Genomic DNA, 13,114 nt, shown 5'->3' with positions numbered 1-13,114 from the left:
TGCTCTTTGCAGATCATGATGGTCTACTTAAAGAATCCTAAAGATTCAACCAAAAAGCTAATCAAAATGATCAACAACTTTAGCAAAGTTGCAGGATACAAAATAAACCCACATAAGTCATCAGCATTTCTACATAATTCCAACACAGCTCAGCAGCAAGAACTAGAAAGAGAAATCCCATTCAAAATTACCTTAGACAAAATAAAATACTTAGGAATCTATCTCCTGAGACAAACACAGGAACTATATGAACACAACTACAAAACACTTTCCACACAACTAAAACTAGACTTGAACAATTAGAAGAACATTAACTGCTCATGTGTAGGACAAGCCAATATAATAAAAATAACCATCCTACCCAAACTCATCTACCTATTTAGTGCCATACCCATGGAACTTCCAAAAATTTTTTTTACTGATTTAGAAAAAACATAACAAAGTTCATTTGGAAGAACAAAAGATCAAGGATATCCAGGGAAATAATGAAAAAAAAAATACAAAGGAAGGGGGCTTTGCAGTCCCAGATCTCAGACTATATTATAAAGCAGCGGTCATCAAAACAATTTGGTACTAGCTAAGAGACAGAAAGGAGGATCAGTGGAATAGACTGGGGGCAAGCAATCTCAGCAAGACAGTATATGACAAACGCAAAGATCCCAGCTTTTGGGACAGAAATCCACTATTTCATAAAAACTGCTGGGAAAATTGGAGGACAGAATGGGAAAGATTAGGTTTAGATCAACACCTCACACCCTACACCAAGATAAATTCAAAATGGGTGAATGACTTGAACATAAAGAAGGAAGCTATAAGAAAATTAGGTGAACACAGAATAGCATATATGTCAGACCTTTGGGAAGGGAAAGACTTCAAAACCAAGCAAGACTTAGAAAGAGTTACAAAATGCAAAATAAATAATCTGGAATACATCAAATTAAAAAGTTTTTGTACAAACAAAACCAATGTAACCAAAATCAGAAGGGAAACAACAAATTGGGAAAAAATCTTCATAGAAACCTCTGAAAAAGGTTTAATTACTCATATTTATAAAGAGCTAAATCAATTGTACAAAAAATCAAGCCATTCTCCAATTGATAAATGGGCAAGGCATATGAACAGGCAGTTCTCAGCCAAAGAAATCAAAACTATTAATAAGCACATGAAAAAGTGCTCTACATCTCTTATAATCAGAGAGATGCAAATAAAAACAACTCTGAGGTATCACCTCACACCTAGCAGATTGGCTAACATGACAGCTATGGAAAGTAATGAATGCTGGAGGGGATGTGGCAAAGTGGGGACACTAATTCATTGCTGGTGGAGTTGTGAATTGATCCAGCCATTCTGGAGGGCAATTTGGAACTATGCCCAAAGGGTGATAAAAGACTGTCTGCCCTTTGATCCAACTATATAGCACTGCTGGGTTTGTACCAAAGAGATAATAAGGAAAAAGACTTTTACAAGAATATTAATAGCTGCCCTCTTTGTGGATGCCAAAAATTGGAAAACGAGGGGATGCCCATCAATTGGGGAATGGCTGAACAAATTGTGGTATATGTTGGTGATGGAATACTATTGTGCTAGAAAGAATAATAAAGTAGAGGAATTCCATGGAGACTAGAACAACCTTCAGGAAGTGATGCAGAGCGAAAGGAGCAGAACCAGGAAAACATTGTACACAGAGACTGATACACTGTGGTACAATCGAAGGTAATGGACTTCTCCATTAGTGGCAATGCAATGTCCCTTAACAATCTGCAGGGATCTATAAAATACTATCCATAAGCAGAGGATAAACTGTGGGAGTAAAAACACCGATGAAAAGCAATTGCTTGACTACAGGGGTTGAGGGGATATGACTGAGGAGAGACTCTAAATGAACACTGTAATGCAAATACCAACAACAGGGAAATGGATTTGAGTCAAGAACACATGTGATAACCAGTATAATCCTGCGTTGGCTATGGGAGAGGGAAAGGTGGTGGGAGGGGGGGGGAGGAAAAGAAAATGATCTTTGTTTTCAGTGAATAATGTTTGGAAATGACCAAATAAAATAATGTTTAAAATTTTTAAAAAATGGAAAAAAATACAGTAGTACAAATATGTAGATATCAATATCCCCAAAATTCTCCATAGCCCAATTAATTACAATAGCAAACAAACACACTTTCATATTTCACAGAAGTTGCTGTATGACATTTTTAAAACCTATGAATTGATGGACATTTGTCACAATTTTTACAAACATAGCAATCTTTCAACCTTGGTATTTAAACATATTTTTTTAAACAAAGTAAAACTCATCTTGGGTTAAGAAGATAATCAAGAAATCTAGATATCATTCTGGTACAAGTAAAGTAGTGAGCTGAAGAGTATAAATAAAGGGGTGCTCCTTTTGGAGGCTTTTAGGGATACAAATGCCCTTCACATGTGGGAAGATTGGGGTTTATAAAATGTATTTCACTTCAGCTATTAGAATGGGCCTTACCTCGTGGTAGGGGCAGGTAAAAATAACCAGATTGTTTTAAAAAATTCCAAAAATCATATTTAAAAACCCTTAAAATCAAATCATTTGAGGTATTTAGCACATTAAAATTTTCCAAGGTTGTTAATACAATTATAACCAGTTCTGAAGTCCATCTATCCTTGGCAAAATAGAAAAAAAAGCTGTTTTTTTTTCATAAATGGGCTTATTCACAATAATATTTGTTTAATAGTTATAGGGGGAAAACAACAGAATTTTTAAAACTAAGTACATTCAAAATAAATTCAATCAACCTTCAGTTCAAGCAGAATAATATTGAATCCAGTAATATATGAACTTAAAATCACAAAGTTAAACCATAACAAAAAATGCAATAGAATACAGAGATTTTTATAAACCATTGGAGTCTGAAATGCCTTAGAATATAGCCTTTAGTCTCTTCAAAGTTCCTTGGGTTCTTATCCATTTAAATGTCTATTGTCAGAAGGCAGAGTGGTAAGGGCTAAGCAATGGGGTCTAAGGGGTCTGCTCAGTGCCCCACAGCTGTGAAGTATCTGAGGTCAGATTTTAACCCAGGACCGCATGTCCTCAGGTCTGGCTCCCAGTTCGTTGAGCCACCCATTTTCCCCTTCAATGTTAAAGTTGAATCTTTGGGCTGAATCTGCTCCCTTACAGGCAGGTAAAATCAATGAAATTACCAGAAGAGTCAAAAGGAATCCTTTTAAACAGCCCATTGCTTTTTAAGTTTCTGTTTGAAAAAATCTGTTTCTTCTCCTCTCCCTTTTCTCTCTCTCCCCTGCTCTAATACCTCCTCCTGCCTCAGTCCACGTGGAGCCAAGGCCGCCCACGTGCAGCCAATACCCCGTTTTGTTACCAGCTGATAGAAATGAGTCCTGAGCAATCTGCTCCAAGGAACTGGGTTTGTTGGGCAGGCAGGTCCCTAGGTGATTGCAATCTTGGTTGAATCAGGTGGGCCAGGTGAGCGAGAGAAAGACTTAGGGGTGGGCAGGGCCGGGAGCAGGAGCGCAGACAAACAGGGCTGGGAGCTCGGGCACCAGGTGAGAGGCCAGGAGCAGAAGCAGGAGAAGCAGGCAGGCAGAACTTAGCAGCCAGGGGCCAGGTGGGTGGCAAACGCAACAGGTCTGGATCGGGGACTGCAGCTTTGCGAGGGTAAAAAAAAACATTGGCCAGAGAGATGTGGCTCAAAAAAAAAAAATTTCTCGGTACTAGTTATTAAAGATTAACTAAAGATCAGAAAAGAAATCAGAAGATTGAGAGTTTTTTTTCCCCATTAGGTCGCCAAACTGTAAAGATTAAAATTTAGGAATATGGGGAGACTGAGGCAGGTAGAAATTAGTTTCTCTCTGCAAGGAGTATTATATTTTTAGAGGTTTATTAAGGATTAAGGATTAAAGAATATACAAGTAAGAAACATGTGCCTAGGCCAGAGGCCTAGACAAAATAACCTCACATCATGGAAGAGACGCCTCTGCTCTAAAACAGAAGTCCAAAAGAGCCAAAAACCTTTGCCACCAGCTTAAATCCTTCCTCGATCTCGGCCCACCTCAGAATTCCCATGAGATTACAAAGCATTTTGGGGAAGTGGAGCAAAGGCTTGTGGGGATTGAAGTCCAGAGTTCAAATCTCAATTTTACAGATGTAGACTCTAAATGAACATCCTAGTGCAAACTTCAACAACATGGAAATAGGTTCTGATCAAGGACACAAGTAATACCCGATGAAATTGCCCGTTGGCTGTGAGAAGGGTGGGTGGAGGGGAGGGAGGGAAATAATGTGATTATTGTAACCAAGGAATAATGTTCTAAATTGACTAAATAAACTAAATCAAATTTGGAAAAAAAAACAATTGGTGACCTTTCTGTTTAATATTATTAATATGGTTTTTAAAAAAAAACCTTAAAATTTATAGTGCTTTTGATTCATCCAATTATAGTACCAAGAATATTGTCTTACTTTCAAATTATATAAAATCTTTATTTTGCCATAACCAAAACTCCCTTTCTTTTAGGTCTGGGGCTTCAGGAAAAAACAAATATATCATCTTTGAATTAAATAATATGTAACAGCAATGAACTGATGTTTGCTGTTATGTGACTTCAAGGAAGGAAAGAAAGAAGGGAGGAAGGGAGCTACCATGGGATGAATTTTACATTAAAACAAACAAACAAACAAGCTGTACATAGCTTCATGTATAATCTTTTTCTGCTATACTATGTATGGAAATTTCATCTGACCATTTTATCTGACATTTGTTAAGTTCAGAATAAAAAAATAAAACATTTAAAAAATATTTTTAGGGAAAAAAGCATTTGCTTTAAAAAATTGTCTTCTTAGCAAGCATCAATAGCAGGATGTATTTAGGAAAACGGCATTATTTATACTATAGGATAAGAAAATAGGGTCTAATGATGTTTCAGTACAGGGCTCAAGAAATACTAAATATAAAGTAAGTCATGTAAATTCTCTTGACTTCTTTTTCCTCATCTGGAAAATTAAGGTTTTGGGCAATGCCATGTAGGAGAGAGACTACTAGTCAGTTGTCCTGAGTTCTGTTCTTGCCTCTTTCATTGACAAGTTGTGCATCTTTGCCATTCTGAACCTATACTAATAAAAAATTGGATTAAATGACTTCTAATGTCCCTTTCAGTTATGAAATTCTATAAATCTCCAAGCAGGTACTCTCTATGCTCCCTAATGATTAAAATATTTTATGATTCTATGCTTAGTCTATAGTATAGAAAGAATTATAGGTCACATATAGATGTTTTTAGTTTTTTAATATAAGGAACAATGTTATAGAGTGAAGGAAAACCATGTCTAGTTATGACCCATTATATAAGAAAAATCTATTTTAAAAAACATATATAAATTCTAATATATGAGTATGTCAGTTATCAAACTAATAGATAAAATCTACATGTAGTCTTCAAACCTTATTTTAATCAATTCACTTCAAATTCTCTTAAATAATACTTTTAAAATGCAAGAGCAGATCATAAGTAACAAAATGAAGTATTTTTTAGTTTTACCTTATTTTCATTACCACTTGTAAAAGGAATTAAATATCCTGAAATATCTCATTAAAGTTCTATATTTAAAACACATCATTACTATAGAGTAGAATTGGCATAGTGATAACTTCTTCATGGAATATAGAATGAAAGAGAATAGAATAGAATGTCAGTCATATACTGTACGGAACAACTATTACACTTCTATCTTCCCTTTCCATTTTTTTACTTTAGCCCAAGCTCTCCTTGATGGCTAGTGTTTTGTGCTTTCTGAAAATTGGTAGAATGGTATTTAAGTTATTTTTTAAAGTAAATAATAGGTTATAAAGCCATTAGCTCTTTATGATAAAAGTATACAATGGCCTTCCATTGTGTAATCTAGAACTGCTAACATTTAGAAGTTTATAATAGGTCCTAGTTCCCAAATACAGCAAACATACTGTTGAGTATGGAATCTTTACAGTGAGATCCAAAGTACAGAGATCATGATATGTTATAAGCTTGGAATTCTAATATTGAAATTTTAGTTATAATTTTATATTACCATGAAGATAACAACATTAACAGGGGAGAATCCACAGACTATTGTTACTATTTTGAATACCTAGATACATTCATAGAAATATTCATGACTTACATCGTATAATATTTCAACTATCTGTGATTTCTTCAATATGGGTACTCATACTAATGGAGATCATAACCCTTCTACAAATGAATAGTCTTCATCAATTACAGTGACCAAAAAAACTGTCATCTGGTTACATGTTTTTCAAACTTGCCTAGACTACTCAGACAACAGATACAAAATTAATCACTGGATTTCCCTTTTTAGCTCAGTAAGCCCTGTTGGCATTTTTGTTCCATTATCATATCCTTGTAGAACCTATGGTTATGATCAAATATTTATTATCAATATTATTTTGAAATGAAAAATATTTTATTGATGAGAATGTTGTTTTCCACTGGTCATCCTGCTACAACTAATATAAAGGTGTTCAATTCAATACCTACTGTATGATGCATAATTCCTAGGTAGAGATAGGTAGATTCTCCCTTAGGCATTGTCATTTGCCTGTGAAAAAGAATTTATATTAGAATCTGACTCTAAGTTTTGTGAGAACAGCTAGTAGCCGAATTTTCTCTTTATCAATAGCATTAGGTATATAGAAAAAGCTAAATGCAAAGATGCAAGAAACTATAAAGACTTGTCTTGAATGTACCTTCACTCTGTCATCAGTCATCCCCAAATACAAAGCTGAGGCAACATGAATGTAAGGAGTCCCTCCTTATGTTTCAGGTGAAATATTTTTCCCTATTATGTAAACATGTGTTGACAAAACTAATCATATTTGCACGAATCTACTTTTCCTATAAAAGAGAGGCTTAATTAGATGATTAAACTAGGCAGTTTACAATTATAACTTGAGCCATAAACAATAGGATAAGATTTGCATATCATTTTACAAAGCACAGTCTTCATTACAACTTTGTGGTGACAGCAACCATAGCCTTACTTTTAGCTAAATAAATCAAGAGTCAAGAGAGGTTGTCTTGCTTTGACTCATGACTAAAAAGTATCTGACTTGGAATCATTTAGAGATCTTGAGTCCATTATATTTTTCATAGTATTCTGTAGCCTACTCTAGTCAGTATGCTTCATTTACCATCATAGATGATGGGTTGACATTTTTTAATTGTGCAACAGATATACTTTTTTAGTTGTTCCTGTTGTTTACATAGAGATAGGCATACGACTTGTGATCTCATTGGAGTAGAGAACTCTCACATGGAGAAATTCTTTCTACCAGTGCTTGAGGACTCTTCCTCTGCTACTTATCATCTTAAAGAGTTACCCACAACACCAAGTCATGAAATAAATTGCCCAAAGTCATATAGCCAGTATGTATTACAGGTCTTCCTGGTGTCAAGGCTGGCTTCCTATTCACTTTGCCATTGGTGTCAAATTCAAAAATAAATGGGGGCTACTAAATTATTAGGGATATCTGTTGCAAAAAAGAAAAGGAACCCATATATGAAAATCATATATGTTTTATTTATTTAAATTTTTTTGTTAAATATTTCCAATTACATTTTGTTTTGGTTCTGCTCTTCTTTGGAGTGCAAAATGTATGGGTGCAAGAAGTGAGTGGGGAGAGGAGGAGAAGATATATGACATCTCTGAACTATGCCATTTTCCTGAGGGTTTTTTTTTAAGTACAACTCCTAACCCTACTAAAGGAATACTAAAGGAAGGGGTGTGGAGAATATTTTTGGACTACCCTTTTTTTTTTAATTGCATTTTTGGAAATGCTTCAAAAGCTAAGGGGGTATATTATTTGACAGTTTCCACTTCTGGTGCCAGACTACCCATAACCACTTTTCTCTTTGCCACACTAGTCTTGTGGCTGACCTACTTTCCAAAACTAGCACCTCAGTAAGCAGAATAGTTGAGGCAAAGAAAAGGGGCTGTCCCTTTGCTGCCTACCATTTAGAGATTACTAACATTAACTTTTAAGGTAAATAGGTTGGTGAGAGTGAGAGGGGTGAGTCAAAAGATGATGTGAAATGAATAGTCTTCCTTCTCTTATGACATAGTACCAAGACATATCATGAACAAGAAGTAGGATCTTACTCTTTTCAGAACTCATAATACTCTTATCATTCTTAATGTGCTTTTGTTCTATTATAATTACTTCTGTAAAAGTTTGGTCTCTACTGGAATGTAAATTACTTAAAGGAAGGGACCTGGGTCTTCTTTCTTTGTATCTACAGCCTTACAGAGTGCTGTGAACATAGAAGGAACTTCAAACATATATATTGCATGAATATATACTGAATGAATGAGAAAGTACACATGACCATTTCTATTCACTTTTACATTAACTATTTATATTTTGTCCCTATATATGTGATCTATAGTAATTTTTTTTTGCTTCATCTAAGCAATATGACCTAGCTAGGAGGCATTTATTTTGATTTCCTGAGCTGTTTGATGCCTTAGTTTGAAAGTTAATCAATTAAACACCAAATTGGAAGTCCTTAAAGTAAAAGGTATGATTAATAAAATCAAATGTAAGAAAACTATTGAATTAATTAAAATAAATAATTTAAATATATCATTACTAAAATTTTTAAGGAGAAGAAAATCTAATCATTAGTATAAAAAATGAAAAGGGTAAATTCACTACTAATGAAGATGAAATTAAAGCAATTATTAAGTTATTTTGCCTACTTATGTCAATAAACTAACAACTTAAGTAAAATGGAAGAATATTTACAAAAATATAAACTACCCAGATTAACAACAACAACAAAAAGAAATAGAGTATCTAAATAAACCTTTTTGAAAATTTACTTATTTATTTTCAGTTCATATAAACACACTTTTTGGTAATTGTTTTTGACATAGTGACATCAGATTTTCTCTCATTCATTACCCTCCCCCACCAGAATTGAATAGTCTGATATAGTTTATACCCATTTTTTTGTATAATACTTGTTTCTATATTGCTTGTCATAATAGAAGATATATATCACACACAATAGAAATCTCATAAAGGAAATATAGCGGAAGATAGCATGCTTTGACCTGCACTCAGATTCCAACAATTCCTTCTTTGGTCACAGCCAAATACATTTTCATCATGAATTTAATGTAGTAATCTTGGAGCCCTTCACAGTGAATCATCATATAACATTTCTGTAACTGTATATACTGTTTTCCTGATTCTGCTCACTTTACTTTGTATCAGTTCATATAAATCCAGATTTTTCTCAACTCATCCTGTTCATTGTTCCTTATGGCTCAATAGTATTCCATTTCAACCATATATCACAACTTGTTCATCTATTCCTCAAGTCACTTGGGCAACACTGAAGTTTCTAATTTTTTGCCTCTACAAAAATAGAGCTGCTTTCACAGTTCCACCAATAGTGTAGTAGTGTCTCAATTTTCCCACTGTCAAAATAAAATAAAAAATAATAGCAAGCTACACAAAATATAGATAGAAAAACTGTTTAATATAGGTTCAAAACTTTTCAAAACTGTTTAACTCGCCAATCAGGTTCAAACTGTTCAGATATTTTCAGATATTTTTGATAGAGGTAATCAAAAGAATCCTCAGTGATGAAGTGAAGCTCAAATGTGAACCAGTCATTGTATGCATTTTCTAAATCTGTGGTATCTATAACAGAGAGATTCATAATGTAAGCTGAAGAATTTTGCACAGCATATCGTGCAGCCATATCTGTCATATGATTTCCTCTAGTAACTAAGTCTTGTCCTAAAGAATGCCCTTTGCAGTGAATCACTGCCAACTCTTTTGGTAGTTGGAGAGATGACAGTAATTCTCGAATTATTTCTGCATAAGAGATTCTTTTCCCACTAGATGTTAAAAATCCTCTCTGAAGCCAGAGAGAACTGACGGCATGGCAAATTCCAAATGCATATTTGGAATCAGTATAAATATTTGCACATTTGTCTCTTGCAAGCTCGCACGCATGTTTTAAAGTGATTAATTCTGCTCCCTGAGCAATTAGGTTCCTGGGTAGTGAAGCAAACCATAGGGTCTCAAATTCACTTACTACTACAGCACCTGTAAATCTTATTCCATTTTGTATATATGATGATCCATCTGTGAATAAGACCAGGACAGGGTTGTCTAGAGGTGTGTCTGACAGATTTTCTCAAGGCCTTTCTATTAATTGCACTACAGTTTCACAATTATACAATGGTTCCCCCCATATTGGTAAACCAGGTAATAATGTAGCTGGATTTAAGGTGTTGCATCTCTTTAATGTTATACGTTCATTTCCAAAAAGCACAATGACATATTTAGTCAGGTGCTGATCTGAAAATGCCTCTGTACTTTCGGAGAAGTGCCTCAACTTCATGTGAACGATAAACTGTCACTGGGCAGATTAACAATAAATATGCAGTTTTGGTAACAAGCAATGCAGTTGCTGTCATCCCATTTAAGTATGGAGCTATTCCTGTGGCTATGGGATCTAGTAGACCAGAATAATATGCAATAGGATGTTGGTTTGGTCCTAAGATCTGAGTCAAAACTCCTGAAGCTATTCCCTTTCGCTCATGGACATAGAGCAAGAATGGTTTAGAATAATTAGGGATACCAAGAGTAGGAGCTGATAATATTGCCTCTTTTAACTTTTCAATTGCTCACAAATTCTCTGGTATAAGCTTCAATGGATCTTTCTCAGTGTCTTTTGTTAAAGCAGTCAGTGGTTTTATAAGTTCACCATGATTAGGTATCCATTGTCAGCAAAAACCTGTGGTTCCTAAGAGAGCTCTGAGTTGCCTCTTGGTCTTAGGGGCACTCAGCTTTTGTATCTTTGCCACTCTCTTTTAGGAAATGCTTCTGGACACCTCAGACAGCACAAACCCTAAACATTCTACACAAGGAAAACACCACTGGAGTTTAGTTGTTGATATTTTGTGTCCCCTCTTGTAGAACTCACACAGAAGACGTTTACTATCATGTAGGCATACTTTTGCAGATGGTGATATTAGAAGTAAATAATCTACAAAGTGAATAAGTTTACTATCCTTAAACTGAATATTTTTCAAATCTTTGTTTAATATTTGAGAAAATAATGAAGATCTTTCACAGAATCCCTAAGGTAAATGGAACCATATATATTGATTTCCCTGTCACGTGAATGCAAATATTTTTTGTGAGTCTTCCTATATAGGTATCAAGAAAAATGCAGAACATAAATCAACCACAGTAAAATATTTTGCATGACTTGGGATAGATGAAATGATGGTACAACTAAATAAGATTTTATTACATGATTATTAACAACTCTTAACTCTTGAATGAATCTATAGACTATTTGTCCTTTAGCATCTAGCTTGGGTTTTTTAACTGGTAAAATTGGGGTGTTATATTCATAGATGCATGGTATCATTATGTCTTGCTGCAATAACAAATTTATTATTGGGGTAATCCCATCAATGGCCTCTTTGCTAAGTGGGTATTGTGGAATGCATGGTGGTAGAGCTTCTTTAGCCAGTACTTTAATAGGGGTTGCTGATTTTAATTTAATATCTAATAATTTTAATAAACCTACATCTGTAGAATCTGTAGCCCATAAGTCTTTTGTAATATCATCTGGTATCTGATAGATGTTATTCTCTCCCCCCTCTGATTCTACTGTATCTAGGAATAATACAGGGAAAAAGTTTAGGGATTCTTCTGGGAGATTTAAAGAAATATCTCCAGTTGGGTTACACACTATTGTTGCTCTCAATTTACAAAGAAGATCCCTACCCACTAGATTCATTGGGGAATTTGGCATTAAAAGAGAATAGGGTTCTACACCTAAAGGTCCAAGTGAAACCATTCTTGGTTCTAGTTTTTGACCTTTTGAGGTCTTCCTGTCACACCCACAATTTCTATTGAACCCACTGCTTTACACTCCTCAGGGGATTTTTGCAACACAGATTTGGCAGTGCCTGTGTCTAAGAGACAATCATAAACTTGTGTTCCTATTTTTAGGGTTACATGGGGTTCCTTGCTATTTTCTGGAGAATGAAGGTATCGCAGAGGCTAACACACTAGGATCAGGAAAAGTCAACACTTGTTCCTGTTCCTCATTCTCTAATTCTTCATTGATATCTCCTGTACTAATTTTCCATGTTTTTAAAATCTCTTTGTCATTTTCATTAGTTTTTATTCCATTGTCCATACTTCCTAGTCCATTTTCTCCATATATTATATTTTTAACTGTTGCACCTTTTGCATATCAAGTTTTTGGGGATTCCCACCAGCTACTTGGGAATATTTTGGATGAGCACCTGATTTGATATATTCTTGCATGTTATTCAGGTCTGCAACTTGTTGTGAATTATGGTAGCATCCAGTATCAAAATAACTTGGGTAGTTGGATCTCTCATTCTGGAATGCATTATTAAATCCATTGTTAAACCCATAATTTCTATTTCCATTTTTCCTGAATTCATTAAAGCAATTAAATTTATTGCCTCAGTTTCCTCTTAAGCTTTGTCGAAAAAATTGTCCCCTAAATCTGCATTCTCTCATGAGATGACCAAGTCTATTACCAAAAAAACATGTTGGGGTTTGATCGTATTGTCTGGGGTTGTATTTATTTCTGGGTTGTCTATAAATTCTTAGTGCAGCTATTGTTTTTTCCTGTACTTCAAAGTTAAGCTCTCTGATTTCTTTAGTTATCAATTAGATCATTTTTCTCTTCTGATTTTCTATCTTTCTCATTTGGAAAACATAGTTAACATTCCTCCAAATTTCATCAAGACCCATGCCAAACCAATTTGGACCCAGGGCAACCATTTTTTACAAACTGTCTGTGAATATGATTTACATTTTCATCTCTTAAAGTATCCAACCCAATCCATTTTTCTTCACAGTCAATAATCCTATCGAGGAAAGTGGAGGGAGTCTCTCCTACTTCCTGCTTTAGGTGCTCAAATTTAGACTAGGTTCCTGGGCGTCTGGAATTTTGCCTCATAGTTTCAATTATTGCCTCCCTGGCTGTAGTTAAGTCTCTGAACCCTGCAAAAGTTATATTCCCAACCAGGATCCTGAGTTGG

General features: G+C 34.8%; 1 long non-coding RNA gene across 1 annotated transcript in view; it reads right to left on the bottom strand.

The window, feature by feature from the left end:
- Window positions 1–13,114, bottom strand: part of LOC103097289 (uncharacterized) — a 58,646-nt gene that overhangs the window by 31,194 nt on the left and 14,338 nt on the right. The gene's annotated exons all lie outside the window — the stretch shown is intronic.

Source organism: Monodelphis domestica, chromosome 8, assembly GCF_027887165.1.
Source record: "Monodelphis domestica isolate mMonDom1 chromosome 8, mMonDom1.pri, whole genome shotgun sequence".
Classification (NCBI taxonomy): Eukaryota; Metazoa; Chordata; class Mammalia; order Didelphimorphia; family Didelphidae; genus Monodelphis; species Monodelphis domestica.
The sequence above is the reverse complement of the archived record's forward strand: the minus strand, read 5'-3'. Positions and strand labels throughout refer to the sequence as shown.